We start from the raw sequence: 26,586 nt of genomic DNA, 5'->3' as shown, positions 1-26,586 counted from the left end.
TTTTGATGGTGCTCCAGAACAGACAACCCTTTCCTGCCCTTGCTACGGATCGTCCCTGGCAGGATTGGGACTTTGCAGGCAGGCTGAATTTAAAAAAGGCTTGAGCTAACCAGGTGTATCATCTTCTGATTAAAGATCATCAATGGCTGGTTACTAAAGCTAATACTCTATGGGGATTGCTTAAATCCCGGTCATGGTGGAGGGTAACTGTGATGGAGGGCTGGTTAAATAAGACACCCTTCAAATATAAGGTCTTTCTTTGGAGGATGATGATTGGTGGTCTTCCGCTTGCTTTAGCTCTTTCCAAGCGCCGAATCTCCAATGGCGACTGTTTCTTTTGCACCACCACTGTGGAATCCGCTCGTCATCGTTTTATTTCTTGCCCCCTTGCTCAGAAAATCTTGTCATTCTTGTTAGCCGTCTGGCGAGCGGTGGTTGGTTTCTCGCTACGCCCGTTTGATTGTGTTTTTGCGCAGCCCAAATATCCCACACCGACACAGCCACATATGAAGATCTTGTTTCACTTTCTTCGATATTGGGGTTGTTGGCTCAACTGGACGATTCGGAATGCTTTCCTTTTTGATTCCGCCTATAATGTTCAGCGGCATATTGCTAGGCTTAAAGGTCTCTTGTTTTGGCAGATAGATCTTCTTCAGCACTCTGATATACTCTCTCGGGAGGACTTACGTCCCTGGCATATGGCAATTTCCTCCGCGCCTTTGCCATGATTTTGTAACTCTTTGGCCGCCCGGTTCTTGTAAAGAGTCAATGTGTACACACGATGGGGTAGAGCCATCGTGTATCTTGTAATCATGTAAACTTTTTCGTAATTAATACAATTACCTTTTACGAAAAAAAAGAAGAGATTTACGAGAGAGAGAGAGAGAGAGAGAGAGAGAGAGAGAGAGAGAGAGAGAGAGAGAGAGAGAGAGAGAGTGTAACTATCATTGATACATGCGCAAAAGTCAAATCCGCACAATGAGAGAGAGAGAGAGAGAGAGAGAGAGAGAGAGAGAGAGAGAGGAGACGCGACACGATGGAGCGTGATCGGATGCAGCCTCGCCCCTGTTTCTGTTCTGCTACTGTCGGTGGATTGCGCCACGCTTGACGGCGGCCCCCGTCTCGTTTCGCCATACTGCCGTTGCAGTCCGGCCTATTTTCCTGGGTGTTGACGGAACCAGGTATTGCGGGTCCCTGCTTTTGTGTGTTCGCCTGTGCCGTTTCTGCCTTCGGCGAGCTCTGGCCTTGTCCTCCTGTGAGCTCTGTCCCTGCACGTTTGCCACCTGTCGTCTGTACCTGCCTTTCGTGACCTCTGCCCGTCAACGCCTGCAACCTGTTCGTGTGACGTCCTGGTCAGGTCCTGCGCGCACTCTGCCCCACCACTCAGGCGGCTGCACTGCAGACTTCACCTCTTCTAGGTTTCTGGCATAACAGAAAGAATTCTGTGTTACAGTAGAGGGTCGTCCTCCGCCGTGTGAGAAACCAGCTTACAGGGGTGCAGATTTCTAACTCAGTAGACAGCGATCTGCACTGTGCGTCAGTCCTCCTTCAAGATCAGATCGTGATACACGATGGTTGGTTTGGATCTGGATTTCATAGACCGAACGGTGGCAGCACTTGGCCTGGATTCTGATGCTGAGGAACCTGAGGATATGGTTCTGTGCACCGAAGAGATGCCCCCTGGTCCTGACATCCAGCTTGCGGGTAAACGTACCAAGCATACTTCGGAAGAGATAGGTGTTCCTTAGGATCGTTCCTATGTGCAGGTTGCTTCGGATTCTGTGGACTCTCAGGATGTTGACTGGGAGTATTTGCTTGAATTTGCCAACACTCTGCTTGGTGATTATGTTCAACATAATCAGGAAGTCTTTTCTGACTCTGCACCTGACGATGTTCTGGAAGCCACCGTGGACCCAAAAACTGTCCCACGCTCCTTTTCGGTGTTTTATGATCGCGTTGTGATACTCTTCTTCACTGGTCGAATCCCGCTGCTTTCCCGTATTCTCCAGTGGCTGCACAGTCTGCTACAAGGGGAATGTGTTGAAGAGATTTTTGTTGGGTCCCGAGGTTTTTTTGAGGTCTTGTTGAAATCTGAGACACACCGTGCTGCTCTCTTGTCTAAACTGCCTTTGTTTTTTGATCGCCGGTTGGTTCATGTGGTTCCATGGCGCCCGATGGCAGATTTTCAGCGTCTGCTGCAACGTGAATGCCCTGTGTGGGTAGAAGTGGAAAATTATCCGGCTGTTTATTGGCCACTATTGAAGGATGCTATGGCCGTTGTGGGCACTGTTCTGGTCCCTCCCAGTCTCAGGGCTGTGAATCGCAACCGCTTTTGTATGTTATGGGACACTGCAAGGAAAAGGCGTGCTTGGTTACGCCTCAATTGCTCTGGCATGCATCCGTTACACTTTCATTTGAAATGGGGCAATTTTGCAGGACATTGATTTTCTTGTGGACAGTTGGGGCATTTTATGGCCGAATGCCCAGAGCAGCAACACACTTCAGAGGTTGGCCATGTTGCGCCGCCCATGGAAGATATGGTGTGTGATGCTCCGTCGCTGGATACTATCCACCCGCTCCAAGTTCTGGCCAAAGGTAAACAACAGGTTTCGGGTCTGGATTCCCGTGCCACTGATTGGGTTGAAGTACGTGCAAAAAAAGGCAATAGGGTTGTTGCTGGCATGGAGAATACTGTGCGTACTACCTCACAAGATTCCATGTGTACATATATGCGCAGGAAGGAAATGCTGTCTTCCGAGCGCTCTGCTCCTGCTATGGTTTCCGCTGCCCCCCGTCCTCATCCCGTCAGGAAAATGTATTCGGATCGTCCAAAGGGTCCACCTGCTAAGCTGGCTTTTGATACCAGAGGCAACGTCATTACCCCGTGGGACCGTCGTTATCCCTGTTCCAACCCCAAGCCAGCAGATATGCCGTCTACTTCCAAATCTGGTCCTCAGAACTCTTTTGCGGTGTTGACGGATTTCTTAGACGAGGGAGTCCTAGACATTCTGGCCGACAAAGTTAAATCGAGGCAAGCTGTGCCTCGTACCTGATTTTGTTTTGAATACACATGAAAATAGCCACGTGGAATGTGCGAGGAATTTGTTCTCGACACAAGCAACATGCCATGTGGACTGCATTGTATGAGAATCAGTGGGATGTCCTGTGCGCTGTTGAGCACAAGAGTCACGGTGAAGCCGGAAAAGTTGTGGATTGCCATGGCTTTCGTTCGTTCTATGTAGGGACACAGGCCATGCATTATTTGGGTATGCTTATGATTGTGCATGACAAATATCAGCCTGTTCTTATTAAAAATGATGTTCATGGCTGCTTTTTGGTGATTGAAATTTTATTCGAAGGGGAAATCTTATGGTTACTTGGTCTCTATGCTCCGAATGATTCGTTATCGCGTCGGGAGCTTTGGCAGACTTTGCAGACCTCCTTGTCACTTGGCAGACGGGGCTTCTTCATGGGGGATTTCAATATGTGTGTTGATTCTTCCCAGTCCACATCGGAGCATTCGGTAATGGATGCGCCGGAAAGTCGTATGTGGCATGAGTTGGCTCTTGCTGTTCTTAAGCAAGATCTCTGGTCCTGGCTACACCTGTCTTCTACAGGGTTTACTTTCCATTCTGCCCAGTATGCAACAACATCGTCGCGGTTGGACCGTATATATATCATGCAAAATGATGATTTTCTTCCTGAGATGCTCGAAATAAAAGTGTTGCAGCAATATGCCTTGTCGGACTATTTCCCTCTGCAGCTCGAGTTGCTTGCACAACCCATTGCACCTTTCAAGCAATTTCTGGAGAGACTCCCTTTGCGTTTCAACTCGTCTTACTTGAAGTATGCAATCTTTCAGGGCTATATGCAGCAATTGATTGACAGATTCTTCTTGGACTTCTCCTCTCAGGACACTGCGTCATTTGAAAGATTGCTCTCTAATAGGCCACTCTCTCATTCATTCCTTACGGCTGATTCATTCAGTCCATCACCTCTTCTCTCTAGCCTCTCCATTACCCTCACACCCTTTTAGGAGGACATTGCGGTTCGTGATTCGTGGCTATCTTCATCATCTTCCTTGTGCTACGGCACCCTTGTTCCCTTGTATTACATTCACTCCATGATTGAGATCCTCATCATTCTATTCATCAGAGTTTCTTCTTTTCTCTTCTCCATGTTTGCCGAGTTCACTCAGTGTTCCTCCCTGCAAACCCTATTGTCTCACTGGTAGGTCATCTTTTGACATGGTATCAGAGCTGGATTTGCTCACCTAGCAGCGAAGATCCTCCACTCCAGTGAAGGCAAAGACCAGTGGCGGGTTCGACATCCACTTCTCTTCTCTTCTCTTCTCTATGTTTGCCGAGTTCACTCCGTGTTTCTCCCTGCAAACCCTACTGTCTCACTGGTACATCATCTTTTGACATGGTATCAGAGCTTGATCTGCTCACCTAGTAGCAAAGATCCTCCACTCCAGTGAAGGCAAAGACCGGTGGCAGGTTCAGCATCCACTTCTCTTCTTCTTCCACTGTATCAACATCTCATTTTTGCAGGTTTCAGGTATTTCAGCTTGCTGCCCACACCCCAAACACGGAGGACACCAAGTTGGCCATTGCTGTCTACAACAGTTTGGCGCCTGTTTTCAGCCTATCACACACTGTTCAGAGTTGATTTCAGTATATTGACTGTTGTTGCTGTTTTTTCCTGCGTTTTTAGTCTTTCTCTCACTTGTTGCCTACGTTTTTAGTCTTTTTCTCACCTGTTGCTTACGTTTTTAGTATATCTCTCTCCTTCAGGCTGTCCTGCCTGCGTTTTTAGTCTTTCTCTCTCCTCACTTGCGTATTTCACTTGCAACCTCTTACTGCTGGTCACATCCTCCTCCCACTGACAGCTCACTTCCAGCCCTTCCACTACTCTCCCACCCCTTGAGGCGGACATTGCGGTTCGTGCTTCACACTGCCCTCATACTCCTTGAGGCGGACATTGTGGTTCGTGGTTCATGGTGACTGACCTCTTCCTTCTTCAGCTAGGCACATTGGTCTCCATGGTTTCTTTACCAACCGATGACTAGACTACTGGGTGCTCCTACTCCTACTGTGGCATCATCAGACACACTGCCGATGCTTGCTGACTTCGACCTTTGCTTCCCACCCCTCCAGAGTATATACGTCTTCCACCAGGTACTTCTTATGCCACCTCTCCTTTCTGGGCCATAGAGATTGTTCTGCATGGGCTATCAGAGCATTATGCTCAAGGCAATAAGACGCATACGATGCGCACTAAGTCCTTTCGAGCACATGGAGGATCGATTGGCGCTACGATCCCCTGGAGATCGTCGCAATGCCAGTAGGCTATCTTCTCCCGCTTATTTTCAGGTACAGTGGCTTCCACGACCTACGGATTTGCAGTCCGCTCCATCGAGAGATAGTGATTATTTGATACTGTTTCCTCGTCAATCCGCTCCTTAGAGAGTGGTTGCTTGACTCCTTCCTCTTCTTCGGCTACCTAGTCTACTCCACCAAGAGACAATGAGTGTTGCCTACCTCTTGCTCATTTCTGAGCCCCACCCTTCCCCACCGTCGACTACTCAGGTTCGAGAGGCTACCTTTGGGAGCTCTTCAGCACCCCAAATACCTTCTTCGCCATGACTGGCGGCAGTTCCTTCGTCATCAGACTTTTCAGAGTTCGTGATCCTTGATTTTTTGGATTCAATTTCTACTTTAGAGAGGAAATCAGAGGGGGATGTTATTTCTTTGCCCTCAGAGGGGCATCTACATCGTCTTTGACTTTAGCGGGGGCCCCTCCACCTTCCACCTCAGACAGGGAACCTACTCCACATGAAGTTCTTCACCCATCCTCTGCTTTCTTGGGGTGGCTGTCTTCGACCAATCATCTCTTCTACTGATACCCAGTATCTAGAGGATCTACCTAGATCGGGGCCCTTGGATCTTCAACACAACTTGGTGACTAGGCCTTCGTATACCTTCTAGCATGGATGCGCAGAGCTAGTGGCTTCTCTCCCGAGGTTGAGTTTCGGGTTCTAGAGCTCATCTTGTCTCTTGACTATCTTCAAAGGTCTCCTTTCAGGTGGTATTCTTAGATTACAGGGTGGATCTTCTTCATCCCTCGGTTAGCATGGAGCTACCTCCAAAGATCAAGTACAGGCATATCCTTATGGTTCTCGGCACCACACAAAGTCTGACATTCCTCCTATGCATTGCATGTTTTCATCATCTTTGTACTAGGGCGCTTGGGCAAGTAAGCAATTTCCCCATGAGGGACACTGGCCAAGTGGCACTTGCTGCATAAGCATTGTATCTCCACCTCACTCTTCTCTTGTTCCCCTTTTTGGGCCTGCGAGGGGGTGTTGAGAAACCCTTCACCCTTCACCTGCAGTTTGTGTTTTCGAGTTTCTGCGTTTTTCATTTAGGGTTTGCGTTTAGCGTTTGCAGCCCCAAAGAGGGGCGCCATCCTAGACTGATTGTGCCTATTTATAGGTCACTCTCTCATTCATTCCTTACGGCTGATTCATTCAGTCCGTCACCTCTTCTCTCTAGCCTTTCCACTACCCTCACACACCTTCAAGAGGACATTGCGGTTCGTGGTTCGTGGCTGTCTTCATGATCTTCCTTGTGCTACGGCACCCTTGTTTCCTTGTATCACATTCACTCCATGATTCAGATCTTCATCATTCCATTCATCAGAGTTTCTTCTCTCTTCTCTTCTCTTCTCCATGTTTGCCAAGTTCACTCCGTGTTCCTCCCCGCAAACCTTACTGTCTTGCTGGTACGTCATCTTTTGACAGCTCCTATGCTGAAGTGGCTTCCACTTTGCTGGATTTGCAAGAATTGAAATGGGAACAGTTGCTAGAATTTGCAAACTCCCTTTTGGAAGAACATGTGGAGCATAATCATCAAGCTGTCCTTGCTTGTGCGGAGGAGGTTCTGGTCACAAGAGTGCCGACTCACGAGGTCCTTCGCTCCTTTTCAGCTTTTCACGAGTGAGGTGTCATTCTCTTCTTCACAGGTCAGATTCCTGTGCTCGCTAGGATCCACTGTTGACTGATCTCTATTCTTTAGATCGATGGTGTGGAGGAGATTTTGGCCGGTCTGTGTGGATTTTATGAGATTGTCCTTCTCTCAGCTTCAGCCCGTGATTTCGTCCTCCAAAAGCAGCCCCTTTTCTTTGAGAAACAATTGGTGCATATTGTCTCATGGCATCCATCCACTACCAGAATTCTTATCTTTACTGAAGCAACAATGTCCTGTATGGGTGGAAATGGACTGTTTACTAGGCCCTTCTCAAGGATGCAATGGCTGCCAAAGGCCATGTGTTGGTACCCCCTAGCCTGAAGGCAACCAATAGAAACAAATTGTGCATGTTGTGGGGTGCTACCGGGAAGCAACTGAATTGGTTGTGCCTCAACTGCATGGGCATGTGGCCTCTTTGGTTTCAGCTCAAGTGGGGTACTTTTGCAGGCCACTATTTCTTGTGTGGTCAACTAGGTCATTTCACGGGCGAATGTCCAGATTACAAGAGTGTCTTGGTGGATCATCCCATGGATAGGGACTTGAAGATGCCCCCTTACTTTTCAGAGCAATAGACTATTCAGACCAATTAGTCCAAAGGCAAGCAGCTCGGTCCTCTAGACTTGGATACCCAAGAGTGCACAGAAGCCACGTGCAATAAAGGAAAAGCAAAGGAGACCTTCCATTGGGATGAATCATTGGATGCACCTACTGCTTGAGTTCCTATTGTTGCCAAGGACACCCGCCGCCCCCCAAAGAGCAACATCATCATCAATCATCTTGATCATTGCCATGTGCCTATGACCCTCTAGCCCGGTTGGCTTTTAATGCTGTTGGTAGAGTCATCACTCCATGGATTTGCAAGTATCTAGGTTCTTCCCCCCACCCAGCCGATGTGCCCTCTCCCTCACAGGTTGAACACTAGAGGTCCAATCCCTTTGCGGTATTGGGGGCTTCTTTGAAGATGGTGTATTGGAGACTTTGGCAGCTAAGGCCTAGGCCCATGTGGCTAAATTGTCAAAACTCTCGATTCTGTGTCTCTCTAGTCCTAATGTGCCTTTTGCACTCTTGACTTGTTGTACTTGCTGAATTCATTGTATTTGGTTTATCCATGATAGCCTAGAGCCAACCTACTCTTTGTAATCTTGATTTATTGTACTTTTTTTTCATAATCATGAGAGAGAGAGAGAGAGAGAGAGAGAGAGAGAGAGAGAGAGAGAGGGAAAACATAACCAAACATTTGGGCTATCCTATTGGTGTGGATGTAGCTCCCCGTACATTGCTAGATTGGATGTCATCCCGTATTCATGATTAGTTCATGTAATGGAAGTCTCAAGGCTGGCCTCCTCATGTGCAACTTAAGGTTGCTCAATGCATCATGATCAGCATGATCTCGTATTTCTTGCCTCTTCTTCCTTGGACTAAGAAGTCTCTTCTGGAATTGGTTCAACCTATCCGATTCGTGTTGTGGAAAAAGAAAGGGAATCGCTTGGGACAAGTGTGGATTTCATTGTAGCATATTACTACTCCTAAAAGGATGGGGGGAGCAGATTTGCTGGATGCCAACTTGCATATGGCAATCTTGAGGCTCGCACTTTTGCAGGCGTTATGTATAGAGAGTCATCCCTGGTCAAATATCACAAATTTTTTCATAGAAAAGATTGGAATCTTTCATGGCAGTAGGGTTATTCATGCTTCTTGGTGGCATGTGCTTAATTCCATAAGACTTGTAAAGGTCTCTCAGTCTTTTCTCCTTCTCATTTGATTGCCTCTTGGTGGGCGATGTTACGCTTTGTAGTTTGGTGCCCTCCTGATTCTCGTAAGGAGGAGAATTCGTTGCAAGGAGAAGTACTGGCTATTCCCAGGTTGTTGGATTGGCCTCATAAAGATTTGCTTAGAGATAAGTTTAATTGGACGGCTCGTTTGGGGTTGCAGACAGTCCTTGATGGTGTCATTCTTGGACAGGCTCGTCTTTATTCTTTTTGGCATATCCGCCAGCACTTCCGGGTACCTCGCGGTTATCATGACATTTGGTCGTCTATACAGGACTGGCTTTTGAGGTTCTCCCCTTTGCCAGTATTACAACAATCCTCTCCATGGCGTGATTGGAAGTTTGTGATTCGTGATGATTTTGAGAAAAGGTGAGCTAACCAAATTTATCATCAAATGGTGGAGGCCAAGAGATGGGCCATGGAAAAGGCTAATAAAGTATGGCATACTCGGGATAGCAAAAAGAAGTGGCAGGAAAGATTCATCCAGCTTTGGAAGTCTAAGGTTCCGTATCAGGGTAAAGTGTTCTGTGGAGGCTACTAATTTTGGGTCTTTCAACTGGTGATGTGCTGCGAGCCTGCAAGATCTCTATTGGTCGTTGTGTGTTCTGTACCACATGCAATGAAACAGTGCTTCATCTTTTTATCTCTTGCCTTGTTGCTAGACAAATGTGGAGTTTTGTTTCCTGTGTGTGGTCCGTGGCAACTCAACATTGGATATCAGTCTGTTTGTGGATTATGGGAAAGATGATTTCCTCGTCTTCTTTGCATTCAAATTATTCGTGCCTGTTCCATTTCCTTAGATGGACAGCCTTGTGGCATATTTGGCATACTTGGAATGCCTTCATTTTTGATTCAGTATCGGGTATCAATGGTCATGTGGCCCGTGTTCGTGGTTTAGTATTATGGCAGATCTCTTCTATAGTCTCGTCTGATCTAGTTCTTCCTGACGTTGCTGCTCCTTGGCTGGATATTGTTCGCTCCACTCCAGCTGTCCTTTCTGAGTGACATTTCTGAGTTAGAGTTGTGATAGACTTTTAGTTGTGCCAGTGTTTTTTTCTTCTCTGACCTGATGGTCTGATGTAAAAATGTGAGACTTGTATCCTTTCTGTTTGGTTAGCCTGAAGGCTGATGTAAATATTTCAATATTAATATACACTCATTCACGGAGAGAGAGAGAGAGAGAGAGAGAGAGAGAGAGAGAGAGGCTGGCTGGCCAGAAGGCCTGCTTCATGTGCCTTGTCACCTTTCTATTTGGTTGGCCTGAAGGCCTGATGTAAATATCTCCATACATTAATATACACTTATTCATGGTAGAGAGAGAGAGAGAGAGAGAGAGAGAGAGAGAGAGAGAGAGAGAGAGAGAGAGAGAGAGAGAGAGAGAGAGAGAGAGAGAGAGAGAGAGAGAGAGAGAGAGAGAGAGAGAGAGAGAGAGAGAGAGAGAGAGAGAGAGAGAGAGAGAGAGAGAGAGAGAGAGAGAGAGAGAGAGAGAGAGAGAGAGAGAGAGAGAGAGAGAGAGAGAGAGAGAGAGAGAGAGAGAGAGGCTGCCATCGGTGCGTCCCGTCCTGTCGTTGCCTAGACCTGCGCGCCGCCTGACGACCTGCCTGATGACTGCCGCCTGACGCCTGACTGCCCGCGCGACGACTTGACGACCTGCCTGCGCGCCGCCTGACACCTGCCTGATGCCTGCCGCCTGACGGCTTGACGACCTGCCCGCGCGCCTGAAGACCCACCCGCCGACGACACCCGCACTTCACAGGTCTGCATCGTCCCTGCCTCTTTTCCTGCTGTCGCATCCGTCCTCTGCCGTGGCCATCAGGTCCAAACCCGCTCGCCCTCTGCTGTGCGACTGTGGCCCACTGCAAGGAGTTCTGCTTGACGTCTCCCCTCGGACGTTGCACACTCACCTGGATCTGTGCCCTCAGCTGCTCACCTGCCTTCACACGCCCTATTCGTCAGAGGTTCACCGGCGCGCGTCTGTCCTGTTCTGCAGAGGTGCCCCGTTGCAGTCCTGTTGCTGCAGCCAGGTGGTTCCCTGATTGTGCCGGTCTGCGGGACTTGCGGAGCGAGCAAGAGAGAGAGACAGAGAGCGAGAGAGAGAGAGAGAGAGAGGAAGGGACAGGCAGATAGACATTTTACAAGGACAGATCTGTGCCGAGGAGGCAGCAGATTATTGAAGAGCAGAGATTGTAGACAGTGCATCCTGCTGCTACAGTGAGGGAGCGAGCGAAAGAGAGAAGACAGCGGTATGGCTGGCCTGGATATGGATTTTCTCGACCGGACGGTGGCAGCCCTTGGCCCTGATTCCGATACCGAGGAGCCGGAGGATATGGTGCCATGCACGGAGGAGCCGCCTCCGGGTTCTGAACTGCCGCCGGCAGGCAAACGCTCTAAGCACACTTCAGACGAGCCAATGGGTCCTCAGGACCGTTCCTATGCGCAGGTTGCCTCCGAACCTGTGGATTCGCAGGAAATAGACTGGGAACATTTGCTGGACTTTGCCAATACTCTGCTTGGCGATTATGTCCAGCATAATAATGAAACTTTCTCTGCTGCGGCTGCGGATGATGTGCTGGAAGCGACAGTGGACCCAAAATCAGTCTTGCGGTCCTTCTCGGTGTTCTATGACCGTGCAGTTATACTTTTTTTCACCGGCAGGATCCCAGTGCTCTCACATATTCGCCAGTGGATGCACCACTTATTGCAAGGGGAGTATGTTGAGGAGATCTTCCTTGGCCCTCGCGGCTTTTATGAGGTGCTGTTGAAATCCGAATCGCATCGAGCTGAGCTACTGTCCAAGTTGCCACTATTCTTTGACCGCCGCTTGGTCCATGTGGTACCATGGCGCCCTATGACTGACTTCCAGTGCCTGCTTCAACGCGAATGCCCGGTGTGGGTGGAAGTGGAAAATTGTCCAGCGGTATATTGGCCATTGTTGAAAGACGCGATGGCGGTTGTGGGCACAGTGTTGGTTCCCCCCAGCCTCAGGGCTATGAACCGAAACCGTCTATGCATGTTATGGGATACGGCCAGGAAAAGGCCTGTGTGGCTTCGCCTCAATTGCGCTGGCATGCATCCTTTGCATTTTTGCCTGAAATGGGGCAATTTTGCCGGACACTGCTTTTCATGTGGTAAATTAGGGCATTTTGTAGCTGAATGCCCGGAACGGCAACTGTCTTCTGAGGAGGCGCAGGTTGTGCAGCCCAAGGATGACATGGTGCTTGATGCCCAGACACAGGAGACCCTTCAGCCCCCTACTGTCATGGAAAAAGGTAAACAACAGGTCCGAGCTTTGGATTCTCCTAGCTCTGATTGGATTGAGGCACGACAAAAAAAAGGTAAAAAGTTGGACGCAGGCCTGGTAGATCCTGGGCCTCATGTTTCCCCGGATTCCGTGCGCACGTACACGCGCAGGAAAGACATGGTCACCCCACAGCAGGTTGTGCGTACCATGGCCCCGTCAGCCCCCGCAATCCGTCTTCAAGGAAAGTCTATTCCGAGGGCCCCAAGGGCGCACCTGCTAAGCTGGCGTTTGATGCGAAAGGCAATGTGATTACTCCTTGGGATAGGCGTTATCCCTGCCCTGCTCCCAAGGTAGTGGATTTCCCTTCTACCTCTAAAGCAGGTCGCCCGAATTCATTTGCAGTATTGGCTGATTTTCTGGATGAGGGTGTCCTGGATGCCCTCGCGGAAAAGATGCAATCGAGGCAACAGGCGCCTCGTTCCTGACTTCCTTTGTTTGAAAATATATGAAGATTGCCACGTGGAACGTGCGAGGCATTTGCTCTCGCCATAAGCAGCATACCATGTGGTCTGTCTTGCATGAAAATCAGTGGGATGTATTATGTGCAGTGGAGCACAAAAGTCATGGTGAGGTAGGAAAGGTTGTGGATTGTCGTGGATTTCGTCTGTTTTATGCAGGGACACATGCTAAGCATTATTCGGGCGTGCTGATGATTGTTCATGAGAAATACCAGCCTGTTCTTGTTAAAAATGATGTGCACGGCCGCTTTCTGATAATCGAAGTCCTATTTGAAGGTGAGATTTTATGGCTGCTGGGACTTTATGCTCCCAATGATCCCACATCCCGACGGGATCTATGGTTGACTTTGCAGGGCTCCATGGCACTTGGCCGCAGAGGGTTTTTGATGGGAGATTTCAATATGTTTGTTGACTCTTCGCAGTCCACCTCAGGGCATTCGGTAATGGATACGCCAGAAAGCCGGGTGTGGAACTCCTTTGCTTTGCACATACTTAAGCAAGATCTTTGGTCGTGGCTTCACCCTTCTGTTTCAGGTTTTACTTTTCATTCTGCGCAATATGCAACCACTTGGTCGCGATTGGACAGAATGTATATCATGCAGGGGGATGATTTTCTTCCCGAGATGCTGGAGATGAAGGTCTTGCAGCAATATGCGTTGTCGGATCATTTTCCCCTCCAGCTTGAGATGCGGGCACAATCTGTTGCACCTTTTATGCAGTTCCTGGATAAGCTCCCTTTACGCTTCAACTCCTCTTATTTGAAGCATCCAATTTTTCAGGATTATATGCAGCAACTGATTGAGAGGTTCTTATTGGACTTCGCCTCTGAGGGCTTGGCTTCGTTTGCACGCCTGCTCTCTAATGTGCAGCGGGTTGCTCGGCAGTATGGGATTCACACTGCCTCTCTTTGTCGCCGCCGTCGACTTGCAGCAGAGGACTTATTGGCCTTGGTCCGTTCCTTGCTCCTGGATTCCCCAGATGATGATTTTCTGCTGTCAATGGAGCGGCGTTTGGCCCATCTTATTCAAGTCTTTAGCTTGAAATCTTATCAGCAGGCCAAGCTGCATAACTTGACTGACACGTTGCAAGATAATGCTTGCCAGTCTCATAAGTTCTTTCGCGCCTTGCATGCTTCTCCGGCTCGCGAAAATATGACTCGACTTCAGGACTCGGAAGGTCGCATGGTCACTGATCCGCAGACCATTATCAATATGTGCAGAAATTATTTTATGGATCTTTTTGGTTCTTCATCCTTGCCGTCTAGCCAGGTTACGCATGCCCGCTCGGTCTTCTATCAGCTGGTCCACCAGCAGGTTCCGCTTGATATGCAAGCCTCTTTGGAGGCGGATATTTGCGAAGAGGAGGTTATGGATGTGTTGTTGCACCTGCCTAAGGATAAAAGTCCTGGTTGGGATGGTCTCACTAATGAATTTTTTGAGCACTCAGCCACGCAGTTGGTAAAGCCTTTGGTGGTCATGTTCCAGCAGGTTTGGGAAACAGGGGTCATGCCTTCTTCATGGAAAGAAGGCCTCATCAAACTGATCCCCAAGGTCCCTTCGCCGTCAAAGCTGCAACACTGGAGACCAATTTCGTTGATGGGCGTGATGTATAAAATCTTTTCCAAAGTGCTGGCAAATCGGCTTCACAAGCACCTTCCAGCTCTTGTGCACCCCCTCCAATATGGTTTCATTAAGGGACGCAACATTTTGCACAATATCTTGAATGTGCAAATGGCTATTGATTATGCGAGGCACTCCAATCAGCAAGTGGTCTTGATTCAACTGGACCTGGAAAAGGCGTTTGACTGTGTGGACTGGTCTTTCCTTGCAGAGCTTATGTCTGCTATGGGCTTTGGGATCCGCATGTCCCGATTGATCTACACCATTAGTACTGAGGCTTCTTCAAGAGTTATGCTTAATGGTGGGGTCACAGAGCCATTTCTCCTTGCACGCTCGCTCAGACAAGGCTGCCCTTTGAGTCCTCTCTTCTTTGCCTTGGCGACTCACCCGGTCCTTTCAATGTTATCCTCTATGGCGGCTTCTGCCCAGCTGGCAGGGTTATCTCTTCCTTTGGGGCAGCACTTCATTAGCCAATCCTTGGCTGATGACTCCTTTATGATTTTGCAGGCGGACAGGGATAACATTCGCAAGGCATTAGATGTTTGGACGCTCTTTGGTCAAGCTTCTGGTCTTCGCATCAATGCCTTCAAGTCAGCCATTCTCAGTTGCACGGAGCCTGATTTAGAGTCATTAGGCTGGCAGGGCCAGGTGGTTTCTCGTGGCGCGATTGTCCGGCATCTTGGATACCCATTGGGGGTGGATGTACGGCCAAAGGCCCTGCTGGAGTGGATTTCACACAAACTGGCCATGAAGTTTATGTATTGGAAGTCACAAGCCTGGCCGTTCCATGTCCGCCTCAAAGTGGCTCAGACAATTATGCTACCAATGCTGACGTATTTCCTGCCATTACTGCCATGGACGCCCAGTACTTTGAAGGCTCTTACTCATCCCATTCGTTTCATGCTATGGAAGAAAGATTCACTGCAGGCAGGCATTTCCTGGATTTCATGGTCACATGCATGTACCCCTAAGCGCATGGGTGGTGGAGCTATTTTGGATGCAGAAACTCATATGCTGGCTCTTCGTTGGTCTCTGTTTCGTGCCATGTGTGTGGATCATCACCCGTGGACCATCATAGCCCGTTATTTTCTTGAGGACAGCGGCCTCCGCCAGGGTAACACACGGCTTCGGGCCTCATGGTGGCATGTCCTTAATGCTGAAGCTCGTTTCTCCAGTCCCTCTTCCTCTTTGTTAGTGCATTTGGTCGGCTCTTGGAAAGTGGTGCTCCAAAAGGCCCGTTGGCATCCTGTAGGGGACCGCGTGCAGACAAATTCTTTTCAGTTGGAATTGTTGGCGGTATCCACATTACTTTCATGGGAAGATAAACATCAGCTCAGACCAAGATTTAACCGCATGGCCCGTTTGGGTGTGACTTCGATTGCGGATGCTACCCTTGCCACTCGCAATGTCCTTGCATCATTTCGGACTGCTAGGAGACTTTTCAGGATCCCGCGCGGATACCGTGATTTATGGGGGAAGCTTTCGTCGGAACTTCAGGGTAGGCAACCCTTTCCTGCCCTGGCTATGGATCGCCCTTGGCAGGACTGGGACCTTGCAGGCCGGTTGAGTCTGGAAAAGGCCTCTACTAATCAGGTGTATCATCTTCTCATTAAAGATCACCAATGGTTGGGCGTGAAAGTTAATGCTGTTTGGGGCCTGCGGAAATCACTGTCATGGTGGCAGTCAACGCTGATGGAGGTATGGCAGAACAAGACACCTTTCAAATGCAAGGTCTTTCTGTGGCGGGTAATGATTGGTGGTCTTCCTCTTGCCTCGGCCCTTTCCAAGCGTCGAATCTCGAATGGCACTTGCTTCTTCTGCACCACTTCGGCGGAATCGGCCCGACATCGTTTTCTTTCTTGCCCGCTCGCCAAGAATATCTGGTCACTCTTGTCACGAATCTGGCACGTGGTGGTGGGGTCTTCACTGACTCCCTTCGATTGGGTTTTTGTGCGCCCGAAGTATCCCACACCACCACCGTTACATATGAAGATCTTATTCCATTTTTTCAGATACTGGGGATGCTGGCACATTTGGACCACCCGAAATGCTTTTCTCTTTGATTCGGCTTCTAATGTACCGCGACATATTGCAAGGCTTAAAGGGCTCTTGCATTGGCAGCTAGATCTCATCAGGCACTCTGACTTGCTCCCTCGGGAGGATTTGTATTCCTGGCATTTGGCAATTGCCTCTGGGTCCTTGCCATGATTGGTGTAACTTTTTAGTACCCTAGTCCGGGGATTTCCCACACGTTGGCCTATGGCCCTCGTGCCTCTTGTACTCGTGTAATCATGTAATCTTGTACTTTCTTCGTAATTAATACAATTACCTTTTACGAAAAAAAAAAGAGAGAGAGAGAGAGAGAGAGTATATTAACGTCTCTAAAAGGCCAATGTGGCCTATGAGACCAAAGCAGTACATACAATGATGGTGTGTTTCTCATCTGGAACGAGAAAAAAGATGAAAAACATGCCTATAAGACTGAAAAGGAAATGAAATAGTGTCCCATAAAAGGGAAACATGTCAGTGATCTGAAAGTGAGAGTAGAGAAAGGAAAACTCTCCATCAATGATATGTCTGTTCTCTAGGGAGGTGTATCTCTGCATGGCTGAGGCGTCTTGGCATCTGTCTCCTGTGGTGCTCAATGATGGCTTTAATTTGTCTGTGGTGTGGATGTCTAGGCCTTCGTCCGGGTGGACGTGGGCGCCTAGACCGGCTAAGTGCCACTGCTCTATCCAAAGGGACACCTACAGAAGATGAGGTCCAATGATGATGTACTCCTGTAGGCTGTGTGGCAGTAGTAGTGGTATCTGCCATACTCTGTCGTGTATGAATGAAAAAGTCAGTGATTGCTCTCTGTCTATGTGAGCCGAGCTGTGGGGGCCTCCTACTCCGTAGGATTGTTGCTCTGCGCCTCTCGAGCTCCAAGAGGAAAAATCCCAAGCATCTGTGATCCTCATACTGCATGATCCGTCTCAGGGGTCCAAAACCCTCTCGAAACAGACAGTGGTATCTACCTCGTATGTCGTAATATACAGTGCATCGGCAGATGTAGTGTTCCTCTGTCTCTGGCTCTCTGTCGCATAGTGGGCATATGCGTTTTTCTGTCTGTATACCCTCCCATCTGCCTGTCTCAATCCTTAGGTGGTGGGATGAGGTGCGGATCTGACCAATAACTGTGCGTAGTCCATGAGGCAGCTGTGTGTCCATGTAATTGGGTCGGGTGATGAAACCATCCTCAGATACTTGGAGGAAGTGGGTCTGGTAGTGTGCCATCCTCGTGCCATGGGGTGAGGGGGGTCGGATCCAGGTCTTCTCCGTATCTAACTTCAGTATGTCTGCTCTGATCACATGGTTTAGCTCTGATCGGCTTAGGTCAAGTGTAGGGCAATCCAGGCTATAGTCAAAGGGGGGTAGTCTGTCAATCTGCAGACCATGTAGACACATCCATGTACTCATTTGAGCATACCAACAGTGTCTGTCACTGTGTCTAGAAGAGGCCAGGGCTAGCCGTGGGTATCTATCTTGGGGGAGCTCCCATAGTCTATGTATGAAAGTCACTGCCTGAACCAAGGCCTCAGCCACCATGGGTGATGCCCCCAACTCAGCTCTGATAATCTCATGTGGGGTCGAGCTCTTCGCTCGTATCATGCGTGAGATCATCATGACCAGTGGTCTTTCCATATGCTCCCATCCATCATAGTATTCCTTCTCTGGTCCATCCTGGTCTCCCAAAGGCTATCTCCTCGTGTGAAACAGACTCGGAGCCCAAATAGCTGCCCCATATAGGACTGTGGGTGTATCCAAGGTGTCAAAAGGCCACAGTTTGGTGCGCGGCTCATGAAATTGTATGTGAGCACATTGCCTCTCCAATGCACCTAAGGCTGCATATGCTTTTGCCAAACGAGCCTCTGATGTCTCTCTCCAAGAGAAATGTGGTCCCTTCAATGTGACCCCCAAATAAACATACTGCCTAACCATCTCCATTGGCTCTCCGTCAAAAGTAAACTGGTGCTCAGCTCTTATCACCCAAGCAGCTGAAGTGTTAAATACCATAACTTTAGTTTTCCCAAGGTTCACCTTAAGATCTCTATCTCTGCAAAAAGCTGATAATGCATCCAAGTGTCTATTTAGTCCCTCAGGTGAGTCAGGTATAAGTACAATATCATCGGCATAAAGCAGGAATGGTATCAGCACTCCAGCTAGGCTGGCTCCGGCCCCACCCGTCCTATCCACATATTCTGAAATTTCATCTATATACAGCCCAAAAAGTGTCGGTGAAAGTGGACAGCCTTGTTTCACCCCAATGGTGCTATTGACTTTATCTGAGATGCCCTCAGGTGTTCGTACTCTGCCTGTCACTGTCTCATACAGGGCATAGATACTCCACTGTATCTCTACGGGCACATCAATGTTTTGCATTCTTTTCACGAGTCTAGCACGTGGCACTGTGTCAAAGGCCTTGCGAAAGTCCACAAAACAGCAATAGATCTTTTTCTTGAATGCCTTGCCTTCTTCAATGATTGCCCTCAACGTAAAGATATGGTCTAGAGTTGTATGTCCCCTCCTGAAGCCAGCCTGGCCTTTTGACCTCAGGCCATGCATCTCGGCCCATTCACTCAACGCTTGTTCCACGATAGAGCCATATATCTTGGCCAGCATGTGTCCAATCATGATAGTTCGGTAGTTACTAGGTAGCGCGGGGTCTCCACTCTTAAAGAGCGGCACAATAATATGGTCTGACCAACAGGTTGGAAATCCCTCACAAACTGCCCTATTAAAGATGTGAGCCAGCGTTGGTGCCAGAATATCACAGGCATGCGTGAAGTGTTCAGCCACTAAACCCTCATGGTCTTGGGCTCTTCCATTTTTCAGCTTCCATATGGCATTCCTCACTTTTTTTTCTGTGAAAAATCTGCAATTTGCTGGTCTTGAGGTTGAGGGGAGTGGCATAGGCTCTTGGCCAGGGATATCATAGAGTGTGCAAGCATATCCATGCCAATCATCCGGTCTAGTAATTTGTAGGGGTGGCTGGCTCTCATGCATCTTTTTCCACGCTCTCTTGCTGTCCTGCCCCAAGAACATGGAATACATTTCTGTTTCTAGTCTGCTCAGGTATTCCCGCTTCTTTTTGCGTACCAACCGTCTGAAGAGTGTTCGAGCATGCTTATGTGTGCATATACCCAGTGCCAACTCTCGTTGAAAACGTGCTCGTGTCTCTCTGCACTCATCATCATACCAGCCATTCTGTGGAGCATTACCTCGTGGAGGTTTATCTGACGGTGTAGTGTGTGGGAAAGCGTATGCTGCTGAAGTGTGTATTATCTCGGCCAACTGTCCTGTAAACTCATCCAGAGAGGCCTGTGTGTCTAGCTCCCTCAATGCATCTCGCACAGTAATGCTGTATATGTGTGAGGTCGCTTCCACAAAATCATAGCGTGGTAATTTTGGTATGTGTGAGTGTGCTTCGTGTATATGCCCATATTGCATTGTGAAAGCTAGAATAGCACGGTCTGCTACTAATCCAATTGGTCTGTCGGAGATTTCAAAACTTTTTATGTCGGGTAGCAAGTTGGGTGATCCAATCAAATAGTCCACTGTGCTTGACCCTTTCTTGTTATTCCAACATGTGAAGCCATTAGATCTTGGCCACTGTGGAAGCCCGTTAAGGATGGCCAAACCATGTGCACTTCTGAGACCCAGAGAGGGAGGGAGGGAGGGAGGGAGGGAGGGAGGGAGGGAGAGAGAGAGAGAGAGAGAGAGAGAGAGAGAGAGAGAGGTGATGGCGATGTCGCCGCCTGCGCGTGCCGTTCGGACCTGCGCTTGCCGTCACATTTGCCCGTCTTTGGCCGTCACGCCTGACTTGCTCGCCGTCATGCCTGCTCGTCTTCGCCACCAGACCTGCGCCTGTCGCCCGTCCTCGTCAGCCATGCGCCCCTCGTACGCCCGTCGTCATTAGACCTGCGCCAGTCGTCCGTCGTCGTCAGCCTTGCGCCCGTCGTCAGACCTGTGCCTGTCATCGGCCGTCGTCAGTCGTCATCAGACGTGCCCGTTATCAGACACTGCCGTCGGACCAGCTCGCACTCAGACCCGCCCGGTGAGAGAGAGAGAGAAAGAGAGAGAGCGTGCCCTCTACCTGGACGTTCCGTTGCGCCGTGCCTGGTGCGTGCATATGTTCTGTTGCCTTGGTCCTTCCTTCCTGCGCCTGGGGCCATCGTGCTCGCCTGTCGCCCTATTGATCATCCTCGTTTGGTGCACCTTTGGTCCTGCACAACTGCCCGTCCTGATCTGCCCGTTTTGCCACGAAGGGGAAGTAGCCCGTCACACCCAGGTTGCCACACAAAGCGCGCGACAGTGTGAGCCAGCAAAGGGAATGAGCCCTTCTCTGCCTGTGGACATGCCTTCTTTGCACAGCGGCCGTCTATTTTTGCGCGCGCGCTTCCGAAGCCCCTTCGTTAGTCTAGTGCCGGGTCCGTTTTGCCTGAGAAAGAGGGAGAGGGGCTTGCGCATTCCTGCCTCCCGTGAGATCTTTACTTGGCCTCTGACCGGCATACACAGTGATACAATGTGGTTGTTCTGGCTCTGGATTTTATAGACCAAACGGTGGCAGCGCTTGGTCTGGACTCTGATACGGAGAAACCCGAGAATATGGTTGCACTGAAGAGATGCCCCCTGGTCCTGACTTTCAGCCTGCAGGCAAACGCACCAAGCATACTTCGGAAGAGACAATGGATCATCAGGATCATTCCTATGCTCAGGTTGCTTCGGATTTTGCGGACTCTTAGGATGTTGACTGAGAGTATGTGCTGGAGTTTGCCAACGCTCTGCTTGGCGGTTATGTTCAACATAATCAGGAAGTCTTTTCTGACTCTGCACCGGAAGATGTTCTGGAAGCCACTGTGGACCCGAAATCTGCCTTGCGCTCCTTTTTAGTATTTTATGATCGCGCTGTGATACTCTTCATCACTGGTAGAATCCCCTAGCTTTCCTGTATTCGCCAGTGGCTGCACAGTCTGCTACAAGGGGAATGTATTGAAGAGATTTTTGTTGGGCCCCGAGGTTTTTTTGAGGTCCTATTGAAATCTGAGACGCACCTTGCTGCTCTCCTGTCTAAACTGCCTTTGTTTCTGGATCACCGTTTGGTCCATGTTGTACCATGGCGTCCAATGGTAGATTTTCAGTGCCTGCTGCAACGTGAATGCCCTGTGTGGGTTGAAGTGGAAAATTGTTCGGCTGTCTATTGGCCACTGTTGAAGGACGCCATGGCCGCTGTGGGCACTGTTCTGGTCCCTCCAAGTCTAAGGGTCGTGAATCGTAACCGGTTGTGTATGTTATGGGACACTACTAGGAAAAGGCCTGCGTGGATACGTCTCAATTGCTCTGGCATGCATCCTTTACACTTTCGTTTGAAATGGGGCAATTTTGCAGGACATTGCTTTTCCTGTGGAAAATTGGGGCATTTCATGGCCGAATGCCCAGAGCAGCAACACACTTCAGATGCTGGGCATGTTGCGCTGCCCATGGAAGATATGGTGTGTGATGCTCCGTTGCAGGATGCTATTCATCTACCTAAAGTTCTGGATAAAGGTAAACAACAGGTTTCGGGTTTGGATTCTCGTGGCACAAACTGGGTTGAAGTACACGCAAAAAAAGGCACCAGGGTGGTTGCTGGCATGGAGAATTCTGTGCCTTCTGCATCACAACATTCCATGCGTACGTATATGCGTAGGAAAGAAATGTTGCCTTCAGAGCACTCTGCTCCTGCTATGATTTTCTCTACCCCCCGTCCTCTGCCCACTAGGAGAGTGTATTCGGATCGTCCAAAGGGTCCACTTGCTAAGCTGGCTTTTGATACCAGAGGCAATGTCATTACCCTGTGGGATTGTCGTTATCCCCGTTCCATCTCCAAGCCAGCAGATATGCCGTCTACCTCCAAATTTGGTCCTTAGAACTCTTTTGCCGTGTTGGCTGATTTCTTGGATGAGGGAGTCCTGGATATTCTCGTAGAAAAGGTCAAATTGAGGCAAGTTGTGCCTCGTACCTGATTTTCTTTTGAATACACATGAAAATAACCACATGGAATGTGCGAGGAATTTGTTCTCGCCACAAGCAACATGCCATGTGGACTGTATTGCATGAGAATCAGTGGGATGTCTTGTGTGCTGTTGAACACAAGAGTCACGGTGAAGCCGGAAAAGTTGTGGATTGCCATGGCTTTTGTTTGTTCTATGTAGGGACACAGGCCATGCATTATTCTGGTGTGCTCATGATTGTACATGAAAAATATCAGCCTCTTCTTATTAAAAATGATGTACATGGCCGCTTTGTGGTGATTGAAATTTTATTCGAAGGAGAGATCTTATGGTTACTTGGCCTCTATGCTCCGGATGATCCTTTATCTCGCCGGGAGCTTTGGCATACTTTGCAGACTTCCTTCTTGATGGGGGATCTCAATATGTGTGTTGATTCTTTGCAGTCCACATCGGAGCATTTGGTAATGGACGCGCCGGAAAGTCGTATGTGGCATGACTTGGCTCTTGCTGTTCTTAAGCAAGATCTCTGGTCCTGGCTGCACCCATCTTCTACAGGGTTTACTTTCCATTCCGCTCAGTATGCAACAACATGGTCGCGGCTGGACCGGATATACATCATGCAGAATGATGTTTTCCTTCCTGAGATGCTCGAAATGAAAGTGTTGCAGCAATATGCCTTGTCGGACCATTTCCCTCTGCCGCTTGAGCTGCTCGCACAACCCATTGCACCTTTTAAACAATTTCTGGAGAGACTCCCTTTGCGTTGTAACTCGTCTTATTTGAAGCATGCAATCTTTCAAGGCTCTCTCTCAGGGCACTGCTTTGTTTGAACGATTGCTCTCTAATGTGCAGTGGGTTGCCCGACAGTATGGGATCCATCATGCCTCTCTTTGTTGGCAGCGTTGGCAAGCAGCGGAGGACCTGCTGGCTTTGGTCCTTTCTCTGTTGGTGGACACTCCAGATGATGCATTTCTACTAGCACTGGCAATGTGTGTGGCTGATCTTGTTAAAGAGTTTCAGTTGAAATCGTATCAGCAGGCCAAATTGCAGCATCTGACGGAGACTTTGCAAGATAATGCGTGTCAGACTCATAAGTTCTTTCGAGCTCTCGATGCCTCTCCTGCTCGAGAGAATATGACTAGACTCCTGGATGCAGAAGGCCACTTGGTCCTTGATCCGCAGACTATTGTGCATATGTGTTGGAATTATTTCCTCGACCTTCTTGGTTCCACTTCTCCACCTTCAGCCGAAACTACTTAGGCTCGTTCAGTTTTTTATGACCTGGTCCGCAATTAGGTTCCGCAGGACATGCAAGCTACTATGGAGTCAGATATTTGTGAGGCGGAGGTTATGGATGTTTTGTTACACTTGCCCAAGGATAAAAGTCCTGGCTGGGATGGTCTCACCAATGAGTTCTTTAAGGTTTTTGCTACCCAACTAGCGAAACCATTGACGGCTTTGTTTCAGTAGGTGTGGGAAACGGGGATCATGCCTTCCTCATGGAAAGAAGGACTTATTAAACTGCTTCCAAAGGTTCCTTCGCCGTCTATGTTGAAACATTGGCGCCCAATTTCATTGATGGGCTCTATGTATAAAATCTTTTCCAAAGTAATGGCGAATCGGCTCCACAAGCATCTCCTTGCCATTGTGCATCCTCTTCAATATGGTTTCATTAAGGCCCTAAACATTCTGCACAATGTATTAAATGCGCAATTGGCGATTGATTATGCAAGGCATTCTAATTAGGAGGTCGTACTGATTCAATTGGGCCTGGAAAAGGCTTTCGACTATCTGGACTGGTCTTTTGTTGCAAAGATTATGTCTGCTATGGGCTTTGGTGCTCGGATGTCTCGTCTGATCTACATCATCAGTGCAGCGGCGTCTTCGCGAGTCATGCTGAATGGAGGTGTTACCGAGCCATTTGTCCTTGCCCGCTCTGTCAGACAGGGGTGCCCTTTGAGCCCTCTCTTCTTTGCCCTTGCGACTCATCTAGTTCTTTCGATGTTATCTCATATGGCAGCTTCTACTCAGTTGGCTAGATTGTTGCTTCCTTCTGGACAGCACTTCATTAGTCAATCCTTGGCTGGTGACAGCTTTATGATTCTGCGTGTGGACAAGGATAACCTTCGCAAAGCATTGGATGTTTGGGCTCTCTTTGGTCAGGCTTCCGGTCTTCGCATCAATGCGTTGAAATCAGCCATTCTCAGCTGCACGGAGTCGGATTTGCAGTCATTGAACTGGCAGGGTATGGTTGTGCCTAGTGGCTCCATTGTCAGGCATCTTGGGTACCCCTTGGGTGTTGATGTTTCCCCGAAGCAGCTTCTACAGTGGATTTCTCAAAAACTGGCGGCTAAGTTTCTGTATTGGAAGTCTCAGGCTTGGCCCTTTCATGTTCGCCTCAAAGTAGCCCAGACAATTATGTTGCCAATGCTCATATATTTCTTGCCCTTGCTGCCTGGACTACAACTACTCTGAATGCTCTGACTCAGTCTATTCGCTTCATGCTATGGAAGAAGGATTCCTTGCATGCAGGCATTTCCTGGATTTCTTGGTCGCATGCGTGCACCCCCAAACGCATGGGTGGAGGAGCTATTTTGGATGCCCAAACTCACATGTTGGCACTCCGCTGGTCTCTTTTCCGGGCCATGTGCTGGGATCATCATCCGTGGGTTGTTATAGCCCGTTATTTCCTTGAGGAGCATGGGCTTCGGCATGGTAATATCCAAATCCGGAGTTCTTGGTGGCATGTTCTTAATGCCGATTCTCAGTTCTCCAGTTCTTCTTCATCACTGCTTGCCCATTTGGTATGTTCCTGGAAACTGGTCCTCCGGAAGGCTCAGTGGCATTCGGCGGAGGACCGCTTAGCTGCTAATTCTTTTCAATTGGAATTGCTCGCAGTCTCGCGGTTACTTTCATGGGAAGATAAACAAGAGCTTCGACCACAATTCAACTGTATGGCAGGTTTGGGTTTAACTTCAGTTGCGGATGCCACCCTTTCCAGTCGCAATGTGTTAATATCGTTTTGTACAGCCAGGAGGATTTTCAGGATCCCTCATGGATATAGGCATTTATGGAAATAGCTTTTGATGGTGCTCCAGAGGAGACAACCCTTTCCTGCCCTTGCTTCGGATCGTCCCTGGCAGGATTGGGACTTTGAAGGCCGGCTGAGTTTAGGCAAAGCTTCCGCTAACCAGGTTTATCATCTTCTCATTAAAGATCATCAATGGCTGGTTACTAAAGCTAATGCTCTATGGGGATTGCGTAAATCCCGGTCATGGTGGAGGGCAACTGTGATGGAGGGGTGGTTGAACAAGACACCCTTCAAATATAAGGTCTTTCTTTGGAGGGTGATGATTGGGGGTCTTCCGCTTGCTTCAGCTCTTTCCAAGCGACGAATCTGCAACGGCAATTGTTTCTTTTGCACCGCCAGTGTGGAATCCGCCCGTCACCGATTTATTTCTTGCCTCATCGCTAAGAAGATCTGGTCGTTCTTGTCAGCCGTTTGGCGAGCGGTGGTTGGTTTCTCGCTAAGGCCCTTTGATTGGGTCTTTGTGCAGCCCAAATACCCAACACCGGCATAGCCACATATGAAGCTCGTGTTTCACTTTCTTCGATATTGGGACTGTTGGCATAACTGGACCATTCGGAATGCTTTTCTTTTTGATTCCACCTGTAATGTTCAGCGGCATATTGCTAGGCTTAAGGGTCTCTTGTATTGGCAGATAGATCTTCTTCAGCATTCGACATACTCTCTCAGGAGGACTTACGTCCCTGGCATATGGCGATTCCCTTTGCATCTTTGCCATGACTTTGTAACTCTTAGTACTGGAACCTTTTCACATGATGGCTTAGCGTCATCATGTATCTTGTAATCAAGTAAACTTGTACTTTTTTCGTAATTAATACAATTACCTTTTACGAAGAGAGAGAGAGAGAGAGAGAGAGAGAGATATTAACGTCTATATAAGGCCAATGTGGCCTATGAGACAAAATCTAGAGTACATCCATGTCTAATGTCAACTCATTAGTAAGGTAAAGATAAAATCCAGAGAGAGAGAGAGAGAGAGAGAGAGAGAGAGAGAGAGAGAGAGAGAGAGGAGACGATGGCGCGTTACGGGACCTGTCGCGACTGTCCTGCGCAAACCCTCGCCTGTACCAGTGCGCCCCGTCGGCTGCCTAAGGGTCGCGTGCCCTTGCCTGGGCTTGCGCCGCAGGGCTCGCTGCCTGTGGCGTGCACACGCTCCGTCGCCCTGGTCGTCTGACCTGTCCGCCCTCCGCTTCCGTCTGCGCCCGCCTCACCTTGCGACTCCCTGCGTCCGTCCGTGCGTTCGTCGAGCCCGCCTGCGCCCGGCTGGCCTTGTGTGCCCCGCCCCAT

At 49.0% G+C, this 26,586-nt stretch overlaps 1 protein-coding gene and 1 pseudogene across 4 annotated transcripts in view; one reads left to right on the top strand and one right to left on the bottom strand.

Annotated features, from left to right (window-relative positions):
- The window catches only part of LOC148024652 (uncharacterized), a 287,185-nt gene that overhangs the window by 79,215 nt on the left and 181,384 nt on the right, over nucleotides 1-26,586 (top strand). The gene's annotated exons all lie outside the window — the stretch shown is intronic.
- LOC148024653 (uncharacterized) lies at nucleotides 1,080-26,586 on the bottom strand (annotated as a pseudogene).

The sequence above is a fragment of the Lygodium microphyllum genome, chromosome 15 (genome assembly GCF_053477565.2).
Source record: "Lygodium microphyllum isolate KBCC chromosome 15, Lygodium_microphyllum_v1.1.10, whole genome shotgun sequence".
NCBI lineage: Eukaryota > Viridiplantae > Streptophyta > Polypodiopsida > Schizaeales > Lygodiaceae > Lygodium > Lygodium microphyllum.
The sequence above is the reverse complement of the archived record's forward strand: the minus strand, read 5'-3'. Positions and strand labels throughout refer to the sequence as shown.